The sequence below is a fragment of the Rhinoraja longicauda genome, chromosome 34, assembly GCF_053455715.1.
Source record: "Rhinoraja longicauda isolate Sanriku21f chromosome 34, sRhiLon1.1, whole genome shotgun sequence".
In the NCBI taxonomy this organism is placed as follows: Eukaryota; Metazoa; Chordata; class Chondrichthyes; order Rajiformes; family Arhynchobatidae; genus Rhinoraja; species Rhinoraja longicauda.
Genome location: NC_135986.1, coordinates 13,402,628 through 13,425,991, shown reverse-complemented (window position 1 = coordinate 13,425,991; position 23,364 = coordinate 13,402,628). Strand labels below are relative to the sequence as shown.

General features: G+C 49.0%; 1 long non-coding RNA gene and 1 pseudogene across 3 annotated transcripts in view; both read right to left on the bottom strand.

Moving 5' to 3' along the window:
• Nucleotides 1-23,364, bottom strand: part of LOC144609491 (uncharacterized) — a 44,862-nt gene that overhangs the window by 5,300 nt on the left and 16,198 nt on the right. Inside the window, exon 3 of one of the 3 annotated variants that reach the window (XR_013549334.1) lies at nt 18,436-22,817. The exons of the other annotated variants lie outside the window; for them this stretch is intronic. This is a non-coding gene — a long non-coding RNA (uncharacterized LOC144609491). Of the gene's footprint in view, nt 1-18,435; nt 22,818-23,364 lie in introns of those variants that run through there. 3 annotated transcript variants of the gene reach the window in all.
• Nucleotides 440-2,130, bottom strand: LOC144609464 (uncharacterized; annotated as a pseudogene).

The following is a 23,364-nucleotide window of genomic DNA, read 5'->3' as shown; positions in this document are numbered from 1 at the left end:
CTGAATCCCTTCCCACACTCAGAGCAGGTGAATGGCATCTCCCCGGTGTGTATTCGCTGGTGCTTCCGCAGGTCGGAAGATCGACTGAATGCCTTTCTGCACTCGGGGCAAGCGTATGGGTCTCTCCCCAGTGTGAAGTTGCTGGTGTGTCAACAGTTTCGATGAGTGAGTGAATCCCTTCCCACACTCAGCACAAATGAATGGTCTCTCCCCTGTGTGAACCCGCTGGTGGGTCTGTAGACTAGATGACCGGCTGAATCCCCTTCCCACACTCAGAGCAGGTGAACGGTCTCTCCCCGGTGTGTATTCGCTGGTGCGTCTGCAGACTGGAAGATTGACTGAATGCTTTCCCGCACTCAGAACAAGCATACGGTCTCTCCCCAGTGTGAATTCGTCGGTGTGTCAGAAGGACCGATGACCGAGTGAACCTCTCCCCACAATCAGAGCAGATGAATGGTCTCTCCCGGTGTGAACCCGCTGGTGGGTCTTCAGACAAAATGACCGACTAAATCCCTTCCCACACTCAGAGCAGGTAAAACGGTCTCTCTCCGGTGTGAATTCGTCGGTGTGTCAGAAGGACCGATGACCGAGTGAACCCTCTCCCCGCACTCAGAGCAGATGAACGGCCTCTCTCCAGTGTGAGCACGCTGGTGGATGAGGAGTTTGGATGATCGTGCAAATCCCTTCCCACACTCAGAGCAGGTGAATGGTCTCTCCCCGGTGTGTATTCGCTGGTGCGCCAGCAGGTCGGACGATCGACGGAATGCCTTCCCGCACTCAGAGCAAGCGTACGGTCTCTCCCCGGTGTGAACCCGCTGGTGTGTCAGCAGGTCGCAAGATTGTCTGAATCCCTTCCCACACTCAGAGCAGGTGAATGGCATCTCCCCGGTGTGTATTCGCTGGTGCTTCCGCAGGTCGGCAGATCGACTGAATGCCTTTCTGCACTCGGAGCAAGCGTATGGTCTCTCCCCAGTGTGAAGTTGCTGTGTGTCAACAGTTTCGACGAGTGAGTGAATCCCTTCCCACACTCAGCACAGATGAATGGTCTCTCCCCTGTGTGAACCCGCTGGTGGGTCTGTAGACTAAATGATCGGCTGAATCCCTTCCCACACTCAGAGCAGGTGAACGGTCTCTCCCCGGTGTGTATTCGCTGGTGTGTCTGCAGAGCGGAAGATTGACTGAATGCCTTCCCGCACTCAGAACAAGCATACGGTCTCTCCCCAGTGTGAATTCGTCGGTGTGTCAGAAGGACCGATGACTGAGTGAACCTCTCCCCACAATCAGAGCAGATGAATGGTCTCTCCCCAGTATGAACCCGCTGGTGGGTCTTCAGACAAGATGACCGCTTAAATCCCTTCCCACACTCAGAGCAGGTGAACGGTCTCTCCCCGGTGTGAATTCGTCGGTGTGACAGAAGGACCGATGACCGAGTGAACCTCTCCCCGCACTCAGAGCAGATGAACGGCCTCTCTCCAGTGTGAGCACGCTGGTGGATGAGGAGTTTGGATGATCGTGCAAATCCCTTCCCACACTCAGAGCAGGTGAATGATCTCTCACCGGTGTGTATTCGCTGGTGAATGGTGAGTTTGGATGATTGTGTAAATGCCTTCCCACATTCGGAGCAGGTGAAGGGTTTCTCCATTGAGTGAACCCGCTGGTGGATCTTCAGACTAGATGGCTGGTTGAATCGTTTCCCACATTCAGAGCACGTGAATGGCCTCTCAATGGAGTGAACCGTCTGGGGTCTCATCTGGTCATTTGACTGAGTGGATCCCTTAATGCACCTGGAGCACGGGGTGATCGCTCTCTGTGCGAACCCACTGGTCAGTAAAGGAGATGACTGGCTAATCACTTTTTTTTTCTTTCAAAAGTTGTAAAATCTTTGTTATTCCGTGCCAATGAGATCTCGAAAGTCTCAACCATCAAGTTGCGTTCCAAAGCCGTTCACAATCTGTCCGTCCGTGGACAGAGGAAGTAATGGCGGCCTAATTACCCACAATGCGAAGCGACAGAGAAGGCGCTCTATTCTGACAGCGTATCGGCTCCGCCCTGTAGTTAGTCCGCGGAGCCTCGGGTGAATTGGTCCTTAACCCGTTGACTCGCTGTGTTGTGGAGCTCAGCCGCGGCTGCTCCTCGGCGTTGCTTAAAACTGCGGCCCAGCGCTCGACTCCGACCCGCCGATGAACTTATCCGTGGTCGCCAGAACTGCGAGACGTCACGTCCGGCGTCTCTGCCCTGTGACACCAGCGGACAGGGACCTACCGCCCCGTGGCATCTGGGTAATGTAGTCATTATTTTCCAAAATTGCATTTAAGGAGCTCTTTGCGCTGCTTTACAACCCGTAATTGCGTTAAGTTGAGAAATTGTGTGCCATACCCACCCCCCCCCCCCCCCCCCAGCAAGGGCAATACACTGGCTGATCTATCTTTCCCTCAACCCCATTCTCCTTCCTCCTCTCCATAACCCTTGGCACCCTGACCAATCAAGAATCTGTCAATCTCTGCCTTAAAATACCCAATGACTTGGCCTCCAAAATCATCCCTGGCAATCAATTCCACAGATTCACCACCCTCTGACTGAAGAAGTTCCTCCTCATCTCCTTTCTAAAGGCACATCCTTTAATTCTGGGGCTGGGCCGTCACATCTACTGGACTCTTCTACTGGTGGAAACATCCTCCCTATCCAGGTCTTTCATTAGTTGATACATTTCGATGAGGTCCACCCTCATCCTTCTGAATTCTAGCAATTACAGGCACAGTGCCATCAAATGCTCTTATTGTACTTAAGTTTGGACTGATTATGTATGGTATACAGTATCTGATCGATTTGGATAACATGCAAAACAAATCTTTTCATTGTCCCTCAGTACATGTGACAATAATAAACCTTCATCTAAACTAAACTAAACTAACTAAACTAAACTAAACCTTTTCATAGATACATGGACAGTAAGTGCAGGAGTAGTCCATTCGGCCCTTTGAGCCAGCGAAAAGATTATGGCTGATCAACCACAATCATTACCTCATTCCTGCCTTATCCCCATATCCCTTGATTACGCTAGCCCTAAGAGCTCTACCTAACTCTCTTTTGAATGCATGCAGTGAATCGGCCTCCATTGCCTTCTGAGGCAGAGAATTCCACAAATTCACAACTGTGAGAAACAGGATGATTAAACCACCAGGGACAGGACGATTGAACTACCACTCAACCAAGGACAGGGCTATTAAACCATCAGGGACAGGATGATTGAACTACCACCGAGTTCGTTGGGGCACTGATAATGTGGTACAGGGATAGAGACAGGCTGGACAAAGGGCCGTAAATTTAGGAGAGTGTCTAAGCAGCAGGGATGGGTTGAAATGGGTCATGAAAGTAACTAAGGGTCATGTGGATAACTACTGCGCTTGCTCAATGAGGTAAATGAATATTGCAAATACACCCCTGATCGGGGAACTGCCAATTGCCATGCACATACAATGTATGATCTGGGGGGGGGGTACCCGGGGGCGGTACAGAAGATTGTGCACCTCAGCGCTCTGATTGGAAGGAGCCCGAAGGGGAGGGGGATTCAGCAAAAGGGAGGGAGATTCAACAAAGTTGTATTGTATAAAGAGAAGACACTCTCTTTGTCTCGGTGTGTCTCGGTTTGGAGAGGCACCCGGCTCTGCAGACTCGTGAATAAATGTGTCTTGTTTCCATGACTTTGTCTCTGGCATCGTGATTGTGAGCACTCGCATTTACATCTCACAAGCTTGGGGGCTCGTCCGGGATCGCCACTGCGGCCGCTTGGCGGAGGCACGGAAGGAAGGGAAGGTGCACCCTGCTGATTTCAGCAGTCTCTGATCTCCTTGCTTGCCATCAGCAGTTTGAGCGAGTGATATCCGGACAAGAGACTCGTGGAAACAAGAGGGAATCTGGAGTAAGGAAGGGACCAATCGAGCAATTTCTGTGCACATGACCCGGGTAAGAAAAGTGACTATTAAGTATTACTCGGGCGATTGGGTTCTGTCGGACGGGAGAGGTCGGACAGGGATAACAGATCGGATGGGAATTCCGATCGGGAGGATGGGCAGTGGAAACGGAAAGCCCAAAAGGGAGGGGAAGGGCGGTAAGCCTAACCCCCGCATTCCGCCTGATAGTCCGTTGGGGCGAATGCTGGGCCATTGGGGGCAGGGAAAACCCAGGGATTGGAGAAGACAAAAATGATTCAGTTCTGTTATTTTGATTGGCCAAAGGAACCAATAAAAGGGAGTTCAGTCTGGTGGCCACGACTGGGCTCCGATGAGGATTGGGTAAGGCAGGCACTAAATGTGTTTGTTAATTCAAAAGCTTCCCCTAATCTGGAGGAAAGTTGATATGCATGCTGTTGGGTTCCCCAGGTACGTTTACTAAATCCAGTTTGTGGAACAAGAGGTGAAGTACCTGGGCCACCTAATTAGTGGGGGAAAGCGAAGAATAAATCTTGAAAGAATCGCAGGAATCACAGGCTTGCCGATGCCTCGGAATAAATATTAAAGGAATATAGTAGAACTATAAAAGATAGAAATAGCGTAATAGGTAGCATAGTGACTATAGAGACAGAACGGAGTGAGAACAAGAACTGCATTTAAACTGACTGATCAAGTGCACTAACATAAGACGAATACAATGAATAAAATAACTGCAGTTGAACTACTAAGTAGGAAGTTCCCCGTATCCAAAGAGGATATTAAAAAACTCTGAGAAATGGGAAAAAGGACGAAAAATTGGTTGCGAAATGGCCCACGGAATGATATAAATATGATATAAATTTTGATATAAATTCTGATATATTTATATTTTCATATAAATGTGTGAGATGAAATGGGAGTGTTAATTAAGAACTATAAGCCTAAGGATAAATCAGAAACCCGAGTAACGAAAAAGGAAAAAGAACTCGACGTACTTAAATTGTTTAGAATAGAAGGAGAAAGGCTGCGGAAAGCATAGCAGGAAAAGAATACCACCCAAAGAAGGGTGAAAGACCCCCAAAACAGCATGAAAGTCAGGAGCTTCAGGAGAAAAAATCAACTCTGTACCCCAGCCTAAGGGACCCTGGGTATCCCCCTCCCCTCTTCCGGCCAGGACGGAACAAAGCAGTGCCCTTTGGTAAAAGGGAATAGTGGAGATAGAGGGAGAAGTCACAACTTGGAACGATGAGCAAGACATAAAGGAATATAGATAGAGAAGGGGGCAGTGCGAAAAGGAAAGGATGAAGCAAGAAGCATCGGAGTCTGAAGAAGGGTCTCGACCCGAAACGTCACCCATTCCTTTTCTCCCGAGATGCTGCCTGACCTGCTGAGTTGCTCCAGCATTTTGTGAATAAATCGAATGCACCGGAACTAGAAGCAGACATCAAAAGGCTGCAGGACCTCAGGGACCGCAAGGACAGAAAGATTTATGGGACCCGTCAAGGAGCAAATGAGGAGTATGAGGGAGACAGCAACACAGAAACACAGGCATGTAATCAGCAGGCGTCAGAGAGAAGGCAAAACTGTGAGAATGAAGCAGAATTAGAAAGTGATGGGGAAAGAACAAGGGAGTGTAGAAGGGAAATAGAGGCATCCATAAAGCGCTTAGAGATAGAGATAAGGGAGATGGAAAAAGATATGGAAAGAAAAAGAAAGGAAAGCCAGGGGTACGCCCAGAGAAGAATGAGGTGGGAAAGTATACAGATAGAATTTAGAGAGCTAGGAGATAAACTTAAAAGTAGGACCTCAAAGGTAATAATCTCTGGATTACTACCAGTGCCACGTGCTAGTCAGAGCACGAATAGGAGAATATTTCAGATGGATACGTGGCTTGAAAAATGGTGCAAGGGGGAGGGATTCCAATTTAGAGAGCTAGGAGATAAACTTAAAAGTAGGACCTCAAAGGTAATAATCTCTGGATTACTACCAGTGCCACGTGCTAGTCAGAGCACGAATAGGAGAATATTTCAGATGGATACGTGGCTTGAAAAATGGTGCAAGGGGGAGGGATTCCAATTTTTAGGACATTGGAACCAGTTCTGGGAGAGGTGGGACCAGTACAAACAGGACGGTCTGCACCTGAGCGGGAATGGAACCAATGTCCTAGGGGGAGTGTTTGCTAGTGCTGTCGGCGAGGATTTAAACTAATGTGGCAGGGGGTTGGGAGCAGGAGCAGAGAGACAGAGCGGTGTAAAATGAGGGTAGAAGCAACATGTAGCAAGGTGAAAAGTAAAAGTGGCAGGCAGACAAATCCAGGGCAAAAATCAAAAAGGGCCACTTTTCAACATAATTGTATAAGGGGTAAGAGAGTTGTAAAAACAAGCCTGAAGGTTTTGTGTCTCAATGCAAGGAGTATACGTAATAAGGTGGATGAATTAAATGTGGAGATAGTTATTAATGATTATGATATAGTTGGGATTACGGAGACATGGCTCCAGGGTAACCAAGGCTGGGAGCTCAACATCCAGGGATATTCTATTTTCAGGCGGGATAGACAGAAAGGAACAGGAGGTGGGGTAGCGTTACTGGTTAGAGAGGAGATTAAAGCAGTGGAAAGGAAGGACATTAGCTTGGAGGAAGTGGAATCGATATGGGTAGAGCTACGAAACACTAAGGGGCGGAAAACGCTAGTGGGAGGTGTGTACAGGCCACCTAACAGCAGTAGTGAGGTTGGGGATGGCATCAAGCAGGAAATTAGAAATGCGTGCACTAAACGTGCAGCAGTTATAATGGGTGACTTCAATCTACATATAGATTGGGTGAACCAAACTGGCAGGGGTGCTGAGGAAGAGGATTTCTTGGAATGTTTGAGAGATGGGTTTCTAAACCAACATGTCGAGGAACCAACGAGAGAACAGGCCATTCTAGACTGGGTATTGAGTAATGAGGAAGGGTTAGTTAGCAGTCTTGATGTGCGAGGCCCCTTGGGCAAGAGTGATCATAATATGGTAGAGTTCTTCATTAGGATGGAGAGTGACAAAGTCAATACAGAAACAAGTGTTCTGAACTTAAGGAAATGTAACTTTGAGGGTATGAAGCGTGAATTGTCCAAGATAGACTGGCGACTGATGCTGAAAGGGTTGACGGTGGACATGCAATGGAAGGCATTTAAAGGTCGCATGGATGAACTACAACAAGTGTTCATCCCAGTTTGGCAAAAGAGCAAACCAGGAAAGGTAGTGCATCCGTGGCTAACAAGGGAAATCAAGGATAGTATTAAAACAAAAGATGAAGCATACAGATTAGCCAGAAAAAGTAGCATACCAGAGGACTGGGAGAAATTAAGAGTCCAGCAGAGGAGGACAAAGGGCTTAATTAGGAAAGGGAAAATAGATTATGAGGGAAAACTGGCAAGGAACAAAAAAACTGACTGCAAAAGCTTTTATAGATATGTCAAGAGAAAAAGATTAGTTGAGACAAATGTAGGTCCCTTGCAGTCGGAAACAGGTGAATTGATCATAGGGAACAAGGAGATGGCAGACCAATTGAACAAATACTTTGGTTCTGTCTTCACTAAGGAAGACATAACCCGTCTGCCGGAAATAGCGGGGGACCGGGGGTCTAATGAGATGGAGGAACTGAGGGAAATCCAGGTTAGTCGGGAAGTGGTGTTAGGTAAATTAAATGGATTAAAGGCAGATAAATCCCCAGGGCCAGATAGACTGCATCCCAGAGTGCTTAAGGAAGTAGCCTCCGAAATATTGGATGCATTAGTGATAATTTTTCAAAACTCTTTAGATTCTGGAGTAGTTCCTGAGGACTGGAGGGTAGCTAATGTAACCCCACTTTTAAAAAAGGGAGGGAGAGAGAAAACGGGGAATTATAGACCAGTTAGCCTAACATCGGTAGTGGGGAAAATGCTAGAGTCAGTTATTAAAGATGTGATAGCATCACATTTGGAAAGTGGTGAAATCATCGGACAAAGTCAGCATGGATTTACCAAAGGCAAATCATGTCTGACAAATCTTATAGAATTTTTCGAGGATGCAACTAGTAGAGTGGATAAGGGAGAACCAGTCGATGTGTTATATCTGGACTTTCAGAAGGCCTTCGACAAGGTCCCACATAGGAGATTGGTGTACAAACTTAAAGCACACGGTATTGAAATTTCAGTGTTGAGGTGGATAGAAAATTGGTTGGCAGACAGGAAGCAAAGAGTAGGAATAAACGGGTCCTTTTCGAAATGGCAGGCAGTGACTAGTGGGGTACCGCAAGGCTCAGTGCTGGGACCCCAGTTATTTAATGATTTGGACGAGGGAATTGAATGCAACATCTCTAAGTTTGCGGATGACACGAAGCTGGGTGGCAGTGTTAGCTGCGAGGAGGATGCTAGGAGGCTGCAGAGTGACTTGGATAGATTAGGCGAGTGGGCAAATGCATGGCAGATGCAATATAGTGTGGATAAATGTGAGGTTATCCACTTTGGCGGCAAGAACAGGAAAGCAGAGTATTACCTGAATGGTGACCGATTGGGAGAAGGGGAGATGCAACGTGACCTGGGTGTCATGGTGCACCAGTCATTGAATGCAAGCATGCAGGTACAGCAGGCAGTGAAGAGAGCAAATGGTATGTTAGCATTCATAGCAAGAGGATTTGAGTTTAAGAGCAGGGAGGTTCTGCTGCAGTTGTTCAGGGCCTTGGTGAGACCGCACCTGGAGTATTGTGTGCAGTTTTGGTCTCCTAACCTGAGGAAAGACGTTCTTGCCTTAGAAAGAGTACAGAGAAGGTTCGCCAGATTGATCCCTGGGATGGCGGGACTTTCATATGAGGAAAGACTGGATTGACTGGGCTTGTACTCGCTGGAATTTAGAAGACTGAGGGAGGATCTTATAGAAACATATAAAATTCTTAAGGGGTTGGAGAGGCTAGATTGTTCCTGATGTTGGAGGAGTCCAGAACCAGGGGTCACAGCTTAAGGATAATGGGGAAGTCTTTTAGGACCGAGATGAGAAAACATTTCTTCACACAGAGAGTGGTGAGTCTGTGGAATTCTCTGCCACAGAAGGTAGTTGAGGCCAGTTCATTGGCTATATTTAAGAGGGAGTTAGATGTGGCCCTTTTTGCTAAAGGGTTCAGGGGGTATGGAGAAAAGGCAGGTACAGGCTACTGAGCTGGATGATCAGCCATGGTCACATTGAATGGCGGTGCAGGCTCGAAGGGCCGAATGGCCTACTCCTGCACATATTTTCTATGTTTCTATCTATGTTTCTAAATGTATTTGACAAGACAACGGGTCACCTCAGCTGTAATATTCCAAGGGAGTATAGGAGAGGACTGAGCACACAGCCCTGTGGTGTGCCTGTGTTGAGGATCAGCGAGGAAGAGGTGTGGCTGCCAATTCTCACTACCTGGGGCCTGCCCGTCAGGACATTGAATATCCATCCGCAGATGGAGGTCTCCAGTCCAAGATCAAGGGGCTTGGGGACGAGACACATTATATTGCATCTGCCATGCATCTGCCCACTCACTTCCTCAAAAAATTCCAGAAGATTAGTCAAGCAAGATTTCCCATTCATAAATCCATGCGGGCTGGAACCGATCCTGTTACTGCTATCCGAATGCGCCGCTATTACATCTTTAATAATTGACTCCAGCTTCTTCCACACCACCGATGTCAGGATAACTGGTCTATCGTTCCCTGCTTCTTCTCTGCTTCCTTTCTTAAAAAGTGGGGTAACATTAGCTACCCTCCAATTCACAGGTCCAGAATCCATAAAACATTGGAAAATGATCACCAATACGTCAACGATTTCTAGAGCCACCTCCCTGAATACCCTGGGATGCAGCCCATCAGGCCCTGGGGAGTTATTAGCCTTCATTCACATCAGTCTACCCAACTCCATTTCCTGACTAATGTGGATTTCCTTCGGATTCACCGTCGCCCGAGATCCTCTGTCTCCTAATACATCTGGGAGATTGCTTGTGTCTTCCTCAGTGAAGGCTACCCAAAACACCCCATCCCCTTGCACTTTCCCCTGCAGCTGCAGGAGAAGCAACACCTGTCCCTTTACCCCCCCGCCCTCAACTCCATCCAAGGACCGAAACAGTCTATCGAGGTGAGAACGAGGTTCACCTGCACCTCCTCCAAACTCATCTATTGCATCCGCTGCTCTCGATGTCAACTTCTTTACATCGGCGAAACTAAACGCAGGCTCGGCGATCGCTTCGCTCAACACCTTCGCTCAGTCCGCCTTAACCAACCTGACCTCCCTGTGGTTGAGCACTTCAACTCCTCCTCCGACTCCCAGTCTCACCTTTCTGTCATGGGCCTCCTCCAGTGCCATAATGCGGCCCACCGGAAATTGGAGGGAACAGAACCTCATATTTCGCCTGGGCAGCTTGCAGCCCAGCGGTATGAACATTGACTTCTCCAACTTTAGATAGTTCCTCTGTCCCTCTCTTCCCCTCCCCTTCCCAGAACTCCAACTGTCTTCCTGTCTCCACCTATATCCTTCCTTTGACCAGCCCCTGACATCAGTCTGAGGAAGGGTCTCCACCGGAAACGTCACCCATTGCTTCTCTCCTGAGATGCTACCTGACCTGCTGAGTTACTCCAGAATTTTGTGAATAAATACCTTCGATTTGTACGAGCATCTGCAGTTATTTTCTTACATTCTCAATCAGTACCCCGTTCCTGCCTTCTCCCCATACCCCCTGACTCCGCTATCCTCCGCTATCCTTATCTAGGTCTCTCTTGAATGCTTTCAGAGAACTGGCCTCCACTGCCTTCTGTTGCAAAGAATTCCACAGATTTACAACTCTCCGACTGAAAAGGGTTTTCCTCATCTCCGTTCGAAATGGACTACCCCTTATTTTTAAAATTTGGCCCCTGGGTCTGAACTCCCCTAACATTGGGAACATGTTTCCTGCCTCTAACGTATCCAACCCCTTAATAATATTATATGTTTCGATAAGATCCCCTCTCATCCTTCTAAATGCCAGTGTATACAAGCCTAGCCGCTCCAGTCTTTCAACATAGGACAGTCCCGCCATTCCGGGAATTAACATGGTAAACCTACGCTGCACGCCATCAATAGCAAGAATATCCTTCCTCAAATTTGGTGATCAAAACTGCACACAGTACTCCAGGTGCGGTCTCACTATGGCCCTGTAAAACTGCAGAAGGACCTCTTTGCTCCTATACTCAACTCCTCACAACTCCGTTATGAAGGCCAACATTCGATTGGCTTTCTTCACTGCATGCTGTACCTGAATGCTTCCTTTCAGTGACTGATGCAACAGGACACACAGATCTCGTTGTACGCCCCTTCTCCTAACTTGGCACCATTCAGATAATAATCTGCCTTCCTATTCTTACCATCAAAGTGGATAACCTCACACTTATCCACATTAAACAGCATCTGCCATGCATCCGCCCACTCACACAACCTGTCCAAGTCACCCTGCAACCACATAACATCTTCCTCACAGTTCACACTACCACCCAGCTTTGTATCATCTGCACATTTGCTAATGGTACTTTTAATCCCTTAATCCAAGTCATTAGTGTATATTGTAAGTAGCTGCGGTCCCAGCACCGAGCCTTGCGGAACCCCACTAGTCACTGCCTGCCATTCTGAAAGGGACCCATTTATCCTCGCTCTTTGCTTTCTGTCTGTCAACCAATTTTCTTTCCATGTCAGTACCCTACCTCCAATACCATGTGCTTTAATTTTGCCCACTATTCTCCTAAGTGGAACCTTGTCGAAAGCTTTCTGAAAGTCGAGGTACACCACATCCACCGGCTCTCCCCTGTCACTTTTCTTAGTTAATTCCTCAAAGGATTCCAGAAGATTAGTCAAGCATGATTTCCCCTTCGTAAATCCATCCTGACTCGGAACGATCCTGTTACTACTATCCAAATGCTCCTAATTTCGTCTTTTATAATTGACTCCAGCATCTTCCCCACCACTGATGTCAGACTAACTGGTCTATAATTTCCCGTTTTCTCTCTCCCTCCTTTCTTAAAGAGTGGGACGACATTATCTACCCTCCAATCCACAGGAACCGATCCTGAATCTATAGAACATTGGAAAATGATCACCAATGTGTCCACAATTTCTAGCGCCAACTCCTTAAGTACTCTGGGATGCAGACTATCAGTCCCATCAGTCTACCCAACATTATTTCCTGCTTAATGTGGATTTTCTTCTGTTCCTCCGTCACCCTAGGACCACTTGCCACTGGAACATCTGGGAGATGGCTTGTATCTTCCTTAGTGAAGACAGATCTAAACTACCGTTCAACTCGTCTGCCATTTCCTTGTTCCCCATAATAAATTCCCCTGCTTCTGTCTTCAAGGGACCCACATTTGGTTTGACTATTTTTTTCCTTTTAACATACCTAAAAAAGCTTTTGCTATCCTCCTTTATATTATTGGCTAGTTTACCCTCGTACCTTATCTTTTCTCCCCGTTTTGTCTTCTTAGTTATCTTCTGTTGCTCTTTAAAAGAGTCCCAATTCTCTGGCTTCCCACTATTCTTTGCTATGTTATACTTCTTCTCTTTTATTTTTATGCTGTCCTTGACTTCCCTTGTCAGCCACGGATGCCTCTTACTTCCCTTAGAATCTTTCCTCCTCTTTGGGATAAATTGATCCTGCAACTTCTGCATTATTCCCAGGAATACCTGCCATTGCTGTTCCACCGTCTTCCCTGCTAGTGCCTCCTTCCATTCAATTTTGGCCAGCTCCTGCCTCATGCCTGGACATCGGTGGGGAGGGATTTGACCGGGGGTGGTAGGATGGAGTCGATGTAGGTGTAAATCAATTCTGTGGGACATGAACAGGCAGAAACAATGGGTCTACCAGGACAGTTCTGTTTGTGGACTTTAGGGAGAAAATGAAAATAAAATCAGGCCGTACGGGGCTGGGGAACGAAAAGGTTGGAGGGCGTGCAGCGTAGGTTCACTAGGTTAATTCCCGGAATGGAGGGACTGTCGTATGTTGAAAGGCTGGAGCAATTAGGCTTGTATCCATTGGAATTTAGAAGGTTGAGGGGTGATCTTATTGAAACACATAAAAGATAATTAGGGGATTGGACACATTAGAGGCAGGAAACATGTTCCCAATGTTGGGGGAGTCCAGAACAAGGGGCCACAGTTTAAGAATAAAGGGTAGGCCATTTAGAACGGAGATGAGGAAGAACTTTTTCAGTCAGAGAGTGGTGAAGGTGTGGAATTCTCTGGCTCAGAAGGCAGTGGAGGCCAGTTCGTTGGATGCTTTCAAGAGAGAGCTGGATAGTGCTCTTAAGGATAGCGGAGTGAGGGGGTATGGGGAGAAGGCAGGAACGGGGTACTGATTGAGAGTGATCAGCCATGATCGCATTGAATGGCGGTGCTGGCTCGAAGGGCTGAATGGCCTACTCCTGCACCTATTGTCTATTGTCTATTGACTATTGTCTATTGTATTAGAGGGCAGGGCGCCGGAATTGGTGATATCAGTGATGGTGTTAATGATTAAGGTTTGGTGCTCGTCGGTGGGGCCATTGTCCAAGGATAAGTAGGAGGAGCTGTCTGAGTTATCGTCTGACCTCGGTCCGGTAGAGGTCAACACGGCAGACTACCACGGACCCTCCCTTGTCGGCGGGTTTTATGACTAAGTCATGGTTGTTGCAGAGTCAGTGAAGGGCTGTACGTTCAGGAGGGGAGAGGTTGGTGTGGGTCAGGGGTGTGGAGAATTTGAGGCGGTTAATGTCACGCCGGCGGTTGGAAATGACAAGTTCTAATGAGGGTAGTTGGCCAACCAGGGGAGTCCAAGAGGAGGGGATCCGCTGGAGACGGGAGAAGGGGTCATCACTGGGTGGTGAGGACTCCTTCCCATGGAAAAAGGCTCGGAGGCGGAGGCCACGGATGAAGAGCTCCACATCGTGGCGGACCCGGGACTCTTTGATGTGGGGGCGGAGGGGAACAAAGGTGAGGCCTCTGCTGAGGACAAACCGTTCGGTATCTCAAAGGAGGAGGTCAGGGGGGATCGTGAACACCCAGCAATTGTGGAGGTTGGGGTCAGATGCAGGCAGGGGAACTGATGGAACTGGGGGCGATGTTTGGCGGGGGGGGGGTGGTAGACAATAGACAATAGACAATAGACAATAGACAATAGGTGCAGGAGTAGGCCATTCAGCCCTTCGAGCCAGCACCGCCATTCAATGCGATCATGGCTGATCACTCAGTACCCCGTTCCTGCCTTCTCCCCATACCCCCTCACTCCGCTATCCTTAAGAGCTCTATCCAGCTCTCTCTTGAAAGCATGCAACGAACTGGCCTCCATTGCCTTCTGAGGCAGAGAATTCCACACCTTCACCACTCTCTGACTGAAAAAGTTCTTCCTCATCTCCGTTCTAAATGGCCTACCCCTTATTCTTAAACTGTGGCCCCTTGTTCTGGACTCCCCCAACATTGGGAACATGTTTCCTGCCTCTAATGTGTCCAATCCCCTAATTATCTTATATGTTTCAATAAGAGCGGAGGGGTGCATGAGGACCTATGTATGGGTGGGGAGTAGCTTGGGCTGCCTGACTAGAGGAATAAGGGGGAGACCCAGTGGAACACCTGTTAAGGTTCTCTGGAGGAGGAGGTGGGCCCAGCGGAGTCAAACCCCGCGCTGTGGGACTGCCTCGAGGGGACTGTGGGCCCGATGCTGTCTGTGAACCGGGTACGGCGACAGCTGCGGCCGTCTGCTAGGCGATGGAGCGGCGAGAGTCAACACAGTCGCTGGTGGACGCCCGCGGGGAACTGGAGCCCAGGTCAGCGGGGGAAGCGTCGATCGGCCCGGTCAGCGGAAAGCCGGGGAGGAAGCGAGGGTCGGCGCCATCGAGGAGGCGGTGAGGGTCGGCGGCAACGGCCGTAAAGTGGCCTTGGAAGTCGGCGGCAGCGGCGGTGGTGGCCCCGGGAGGAGGCGGAGGTCGGCAGTAGCGATGATAGTGGCCCCTGGGAGGCGGCGGAGGTCGGCGGCAGCGGCGGTTGTAGCATCAGGAAGGCCTTGGAAGTCGTAGGTAGCGGCCGTGGTGGCCCCAGGGAGGCGGCGGAGGTCGGCGATGTTGGCCCCGGGGAGGCGGCAAAGGCTGGCGGCAACGGCGGTTGTCGCCTGGTGGAAGTCGGCGGCATCGGCCCCAGGGAGGCCTTGGAAGTCGGCGGCGGCGGTGGTGGCCCCGAAGAGGTGGTGGACCTCGGCAACGGCTACTTCCAACGGCTTTCTACCCATGCAGAACTCACTGACCATACATTTCTCCACTAATTTCTATCCTGCTCTTAAATATACCTGGACTATCTCTGACATCTTCCTACCGTTTCTGGACCTCACCATCTCCATCACAGGAGACAGACTAGTGACCGACATCCACTACAAAACCCACTGACTCCCACAGCTATCTTGACTAAACTTCTTCCCACCCTGTCTCGTGCAAAAAGTCTATCCCCTACTCCCAATTCTTCAGTCTACGCCGCATCTGCTCCCATTATAAGGTGTTTCACACTGGGGCATGAGAGATGTCCTCGTTCTTTTGGAAACGGGGCTTCCCCTCTTCCATTATAGATGAGATTCTTACTCGGGCCTCTTCTATATCCCGCAGCTCCGCTCTTGCTCCACCTCCCCCCATTCGTAACAAGGATAGAGTCCCACTTGTCATCACCTTCCACCCAATCAGCCAGCGTATACAACCAATTATCCTCCAAAATGTTCGTCACCTCTAACGAGATTCCAATACTGGCCACAACTTTCCATTTCCTCCCCTTTCTGCTTTCCGCGGAGATCGTTCCCTCCGTACCTCCGTGGTCCACTTGTCCCTTCCTACCCAAACCACCCCTTCCCTAGTCACTTTCCCCTGCAACCGCAGGAGATGCAACACCTGTCCCTTTACCTCCCCCCTCGGCTGCATCCAAGTACCCAAACAGCCTTTCCAGGTGAGGCAGAGGTTTCCCCGCACCTCCTCCAACCTTATCTATTGTATCCGCTGTTCCATATGTCATCTTCCCAACATCGGCGAGACCAAACGCAGGCTCGGCGATCGTTTCGCTCAACAACTTCGCTCAGTCCACCTTAACCAACCTGACCTTACGGCGGCTGAGCATTTCAGCTACCCATCCCACTCCAAGTCTGACTTTTCTGTCATGGGCCTCCTCCAGTGTCATAGTGGGGCCCACCGCAAATTGGAGGAACAGCACCTCATATTTCGCTTGGGCAGTTTACAGCCCAGCGGTATAAAACATTGACTTCTCTAAGTTTAGATAACTCCTCTGTCCCTCTCTTCCCATCCCCATTCCCAGTTCTCCCACTGTCTTCCTGTCTCCACCTATATCCTTTCTTTATCCCTCCCCCCTGACATCAGTCTAAAGAAGGGTCTCGACCCGAAACTATACCCATTCCTTCTCTCCAGAGACGCTGCCTGACCCGCTGAGTTACTCCACCATTTTCTGATAACTTCGATTTGTCCCAGCATCTACATTTATTTTCCTACACAAAGGATAAATCCAAGTCAGCATGGATTTATGAAAGGGAAATCATGCTTGACTAATCTTCTGGAATACTTTGAGGATGTGACAATTAAAATGGACGAAGGGGAGCCAATGGATATAGTGTATCTAGACTTTCAGAAAGCCTTTGATAAAGTCCCACACGGGAGATTGGTGAGAGATATCGGAGCACATTTTATTGAGGGTAGGGTGTTGACATGGATAGATAATTGGTTGGCAGACAGGAAGGAAAGAGTAGGAGTAAAGAAGTATTTTTCAGAATGGCAGGCAGTGGCGAGTGGAACGCTGCAAGTTTCGGTGTTGAGGCCGCAATTATTTACCATATATATTAATGATTTGGATGTAAGAATTAGAAGTAACACTAGCAAGTTTGCAGATGACACAAAGCTGTGTGGCAGTGTGAACTGCGAAGAGGATATTATCAACTCTGCAAAGAGAATCATTGGTTGCCCACTGCGCTCTCTAGAGGAACTTTACTCCGCCCGCTGCCTCAGCAGAGCAGCCAACATCCACCCCACCCTGGTCATCAGCTGCTCGAACTGCTGCCCTCACGTAGACGGTTCAGGTCCATTACATTACAGACTAATAGACTCAAGAACAGCTTCTACCCCAGCGTCATACGTGAGCTGAACACTGCCAGACACTCACATAAAACTGAATGGAAGGAACGGAACTGATCGGAACACTGTCAGTTACTTGTCAGAAAACATAAGCCTCAATTTAATACATGTTTACATCCTACTGCACTTATATTGCTTAACATTTGCTAAACTTATTACATGTTACACCCGACCGCAACTTATATTTAATTACATTATTTCTTTTATTTTTAAAAAAACGGCACTACCGATGCATTTGCAATATGTTAGCTCTCATTGCTGTGCAATAACTTGCTGTCTTGATTGCACTGTACACTGCCTTGGCCGTATTGTCATTGTTTTGTCTATATTGTACTAGAGGTCAGTTTGTTTAATTCAGTAGATTAGGTTTAGCTTGTGATGGATAAAGGTTTATCCTTTGTACTGTCTGCTGTGTGTGATTGCATCATCTGGACTGCTTTAATTTCGCTGTACTTTGCCTGCCCGCCTGCCCGCCCGCCCGCCCGCCCGCCAGCCCGCCAGCCCGCCTGCCCGCCTGCCCGCCCGCCCGCCCGCCCGCCCGCCCGCCTGCCCGCCCGCCTGCCCGCCCGCCTGCCCGCCTGCCTGCCCGCCTGCCTGCCTGCCTGCCTGCCTTCCTTCCTTCCTTCCCAGGACAATGATCAGACCATTGCCTGGCAACGTCATGAACGGCAATCGGGTCACAATTTCTGACGATGCTTTACTGTGGCCCTCACCATGGTCCCCATCTAGTACAGATGGTCATCTAGAATAAGTATACAGTATACAGAACTTTATTGTCATTCGGTACAGATACCGAACGAAATTACAGCAGTCACAAAACACAACAAAAAAGAAAAGAACCCAGGACACACGACCCCAACGCAAACATCCATCACAGTGACTCCAAACTCCCCCTCACTGTGATGGAAGGCAACAAAACTTCCACTCTCTTCCCCCCACGCCCACGGACAGGCAGCTCGACCCCTGCCGAGGCTACCGACACGTACAGCCCTCGCAAGGAGATGGAAGGCCCCGCGGCCGAGTCGCACCGGGCACTGAAACGTCCCGCGGCCGAGTCACGCCGGCGATGTTAAGTCCAGCGGCCGAGCCGCGCCGGGCCGGGCGATGGAAGGCCCCGCGGCCGTGCCGCACTGAGCGCTGAAACGTCCCGCGGCCGTACCGGGCGATTGAAGACCCCGCGGCCGAGCCGCGCCGGGCACTGTTAGGTCCCGCAGCCGAACCGCGCCGGCGGTGTTAAGTCCAGCGGCCGAGCCGAGCCGGGCGGTGGAAGGCCCCGCGGACGATGGAAGCCCCCGCGGCCGAGCTGCGCCCCGGGGAAGAGACCTAATAAAAGAAAGGTCATCATTGCATTGATCACAGCCTATTTTCTTATTGCCTTTTTTTTTATTACCCCGCTCAAAGAAAAGTTCATTGGTAAATCGCAATTGGGCAATTTAGAGAATCACAGGAAATATTAATATGTGGCCAGGTTCAGTGCGTAAATGTAAGAGGTGACAGTGCGGAGTTCGACATGTGATCATGTAGCGGTGTATTAAATCCTGAGGTGATAAAATCCGGTTAATACCCAGAACAAGAAAAAGAGACACACATTCAGGGGGAACGATTTATTGAGGATAGGAGGGACAACGTGTTCAACCAGAGGGCGCTGGGTATAAGGAAATAGCTGCGAGCGGAAGTAGACGAGACAGGTACAATAATTATATTTACAATAGATTTGGACAAATAAGCGGGCAGGAAAGGTTTCGGATGATATTGGCCATAAGCAGACAAATGAGATTGACGTATTGGGCGTATGGATCGGCATGGACCTGCTGGGTCGAGGGGACGTCTTCGATGCTGTCTGACTCCATGTCTCTGGGTGCAGATGTGGAAATATAAAATCCTAAGCAATTTTTTTTGGAAGTAACGCGAGACAAATAATTTTCAACATGAGTAGTGAGTTCCGCTTTATGGTACAAGAACTTAAAGTGCTGGACGAACTCAGCTCATTGGGCAGCATGTGCGGAGGACATGGAAATACGACGTTTCGCATCCGGAACAATCTTAATTCTGAAATATTGTCCATCTATTTCCTTCCACATAAGCTGTCTGGTCCGTTAAGGTCCCCCAACACTTAGCTTATTGCTGAAGGTCTAGTAATTGCAATATTTCGAACCTTCTTTTATGGTTCCAGTGAGAAGCCCTGAAACTATGTAGTTTCCTTAATTTTCTGTTTTATTTTTGGTCGTGCCGTGAGATCGCTACAAATATCCTCCCTGGGTGAAAACGCTTTTCCTCACCTCAGCTTTAAATGGCCTCCCCTTTATTCTTAAACTGTGGCCACTGGTTCTGGACTCCCCGACATTGGGAACATTTTCCCTGCATCTAGCTTGTCCACTTCTTTTATAATTTTATGCGTTTCTAAAAGATCCCCACTCATCTAAATTCCAGTGAATACGAACACAGTCTTTCGAATCTTTCCTTTTATTACAGTCCCGCTATCCCGGAGGTTAATCTCGTGAACCTACTCTGCACTGCCTCAATAGCAAAGATGTCCTTCCTCAAATTAGGAGACCAAAACTGCACACAATACTCCAGGTGTGGTCTCACCAGGGCCCTCCACGAAAGGAAAAGAACCTCTTTACTCCTACACTCAAATCCTCTGGTTAGGAAGGCCAACATGGCATTTACTTTCTTCACTGCCTGCTGTACCTGCTGTATCTTATAGAAATATAGAAACATAGAACGTAGAAACATAGAAAATAGGTGCAGGCGGACGCCATTTGGTCCTTGGAACCAGCACCGCCATTCATTGGGATCGTGGCTGATCATCAACAATCAGTAACCTGTGCCTGCCGTCTCCCCATATCCACTGATTCACTTGCCCCAGGAGCTCTATCTAACTCTTTTTCAAATGCATCCAGTGAATTGGCCTCCAGTGCCTCATGTGGCAGTTAATTCCACAATTGCACAACTCTCTGGGTGAAAAAGTTTCTTCTCATCTCAGTTTTAAATGGCCTTCCCTTTATTGTTATACTGTGGCCCCTGGTTCTGGACTCCAACATTTGGAACATTTTTCCTGCATCTAGCATGTCCAGTCCTTTTATAATTTTATACGTCGCGATAAGATCCCCTCTCATCCTTCCAAACTGCAGTGAATACAAACCCATTCTTTCTAATCTTTCCTCATATGACAGTCCCTCCATCCCAGGCATGAACCTACACTGCACTGACTCAATAGCAAGGCCGTCCTTCCTCAAATTAGGAGATCTAAACTGGGCACAATACTCCAGATGTGATCTCACCGGGACTTTCTACAATACTCCAGATGTGGTCTCACCATGACTTGCTCCTTTACTCAAATCCTCTCGTTACGAAGGCCAACATGCTATTAGCATTCTTCACTGCCTGCTGAACCATATAAAATTATAAAATGACTGGACAAGAGGGCGCAGGAATTTTGTTCCCAATGTTGGGGGAGTCCAGAACCAGGGGCCACAGTCTAAGAATAAAGGGGATGCCATTGAAAATTGAGATGCGAAAAAACCTTTTTCACCCAGAGAGTTGTGAAATTGTAGAATTTTCTGCCGCAGAAGGCAGTAGAAGCCAATTCACTTGATAAATTTAAAAGAGAGTGTGATAGAGCTCTTGAGGCTCGCAGAATCGAAGGATATGGGGAGAAGTCAGGCACGGGTTACTGATTGTGGGTGATCAGCAATGATCACAATCAATGGTGGTGCTGGCTCGAAGGGCCACATGGTCTCCTCCTGCATGTATTTTACTATGTTTCTCTGTTTCAGGTTCTCATTGAGGCCATGGATGAAGATACTGAACAGAGCGGTATCACAGCAACCGCTCTCTGAAGCAATGGTTCGAAAATCAATAGCGTAATCTGCAACAGAGCGTAGAGATGCAGCAACCTCTGGGGTGCCTCTCTTCCGACCAAAGTGTAGTCGAAAGTTTTTCTCAGCTCTGTCCTGGCAGAGGTCTAGCTGTCTTTCCCAGGCAGCTGTGCCCCAGGTTCAAGCAGGGGCATGGCATCGTCTCCTTTGGAGCGTTCGGCGCTGAAGCAGGACAGTTAGAGAAACATTATTTTACAATACTAAACCTTAAGAGCATATAGTTTAAGATTTCGGACTGGATGTCACTGTCCTGTCGATGTGATGTATACATGCAACAATATGGTAAAGCTGCTATGTGATGTATACATGCAACAATATGGTAAAGCTGTGCCTGCGCATTTGCTAAAATACACACAGAGTTAAAATGGCGATCTTGTGTCCAGACGTATGTTGTTTTGGTCTCTCACGCAATGCGAGCTTTTGAGAATGATACTGAGTAGAACGTATCATTAATTGGCGACGAGGATAAACTTGTTTTGAAGTTTCGTCTGGTGATTTGCTGTTATGGCTTCCGTGGCTATCTTTGGCTCAATAGGGGACTTTGATGTTGCACAGGGCGACTGGATGCAGTACGCCCAGTGCATTGAACATTACTTCCTCGCCATCGACATTACAGATGCAGGAATGAAGAGGGCCATCTTGCTTTCCATGTGTGGAGGACCAACGTACAGACTCGTCTCGAGTTTACTTGCTCCACAGAAACCTGGGCAAGTCGAATATTCTGGGATTGTGTCAACAGTCACGAATCACAAGGTCCTGAAACCGTTGGTAATCGTCCAGCTTTACAAATTCAACTCTCGTCATCGTCAACCGGGTGAGTCAGTCGCGGATTATGTGGCCGAGGTACATCACCTCGCTGAACATTGTGCTTATGGTTCGAATCTCAATGAAATGTTACGTGATCGTTTGGTCTGTGGGATTGATGATGACCGCATTCAGCGTCGATTATTGTCGGAAGCCACGCTGGATTTCGACAAGGCACTCGGTGTCGCCACTGCTATGGAGACGGCAGACCGCAACACGGTTGATCTCCGTGACGGGAAATAAAAGCCAAGTGAAGCGATAAACAAAATCGCGAAATCAAGGGGGACTCACAGTGGTCAGCCCAAGCGGGTAACCGTGAGAGGATCTTCGTATTATCGCTGTGGTGGCTCTCCCCACGCTGACCGGAACGACTATACAGCGAACGAGGTGGATTGTTTTAACTGCGGGAAAAAGGGGCATTTCTCACGGTTGTGCAAGTCGAGTGGGAAAAATGCTCAGAGTGGAAGGAAAAAACAGCAGAAAAACAGTCAGCCGGAAAAAGCCACCAATTGACTGAGGAAGGTGATGTGTATGGTCTTTATCATATTAAAAGTGAGAAGAAGAAAGTTATTCCTTTCACTGTGGACGTGTGCGTGGGGGGAAATACTATCCCCATGCAAATCGATACCGGAGCCCGAGTTACGCTTATCAGTGAAGAGACGTGGAAGGACCAGAGGCGAAAAGGTGAAAGGTTACGCCTTCGTGATAGCACCGTGCTTCTCCGTACTGGAGAGAAAGTGAAATTGTTGGGAGAATGTTCGGTGCCCGTCTCTCACAACCAGCAAACAGCGACGCTCAAGTTGCTGGTAGCGAAGAGGGCGGGACCAAGCCTACTTGGCCGTGAGTGGATGAAAGTTCTGCGACTCAACTGGCAGGAGGTGAACCATGTCAATGTGAATGATCGCCTCCTCTCCAAATACGGTGACCTCTTCAAAGCGGAACTTCAAGGGCGTCGAAGTCGACATCTACATCGACCCGGCTGTACCACCGAAATCCATGAAGGCTCGACCAGTGCCGCTGGCCCGTCGCGATCGCGTTCATCGTGAATTAGATCGCCTACAGGAAGAGAAAATCAGAGAACCCGTTCAACACTCGAAATGGGCGGCACCGATTGTCTCCATTGACAAGGGCGCACGCTTACCAGCAGTTCGTTTGTCGTCCGGGGGGGAGGGAGGGGGACCTCCCCTTTTCCCAATACCCCTCTTTCCCTGTTGGGCCCGTCCCCATAGGGTTTCCATTGTAACCGGAAGGGGGGGGAGGGAGGGTGGAAGGAGAGGGGAGGGGGAGAGGGATGGAACGGTGGAGGGAGGTGGGGAGTGATGGAGGGGAAGGAGGGAGGGGTTTGGAGTTAGAGGGGGGGAGGTGAGAGGGAGGTGGGGAGGGAGGGGGATGGAGTTGGGGGAGGAGGGGGGAGGGAGTGGGGATGGAGGTGGGAAGCAGGGGGGAGGAAGGGGTTGAGGGGGGAAGGGGGACCTCCCCTTTTCCCCAGTACCCCTCTTTCCCCCACCACCAAGCCCCCTCCGCAACGACCCATGTTGTCCCCCCTCCCCAGTCCCCATTCTCAGACCCCCCCATTCTCTCTCTCCCCAGACACACTCTAAGT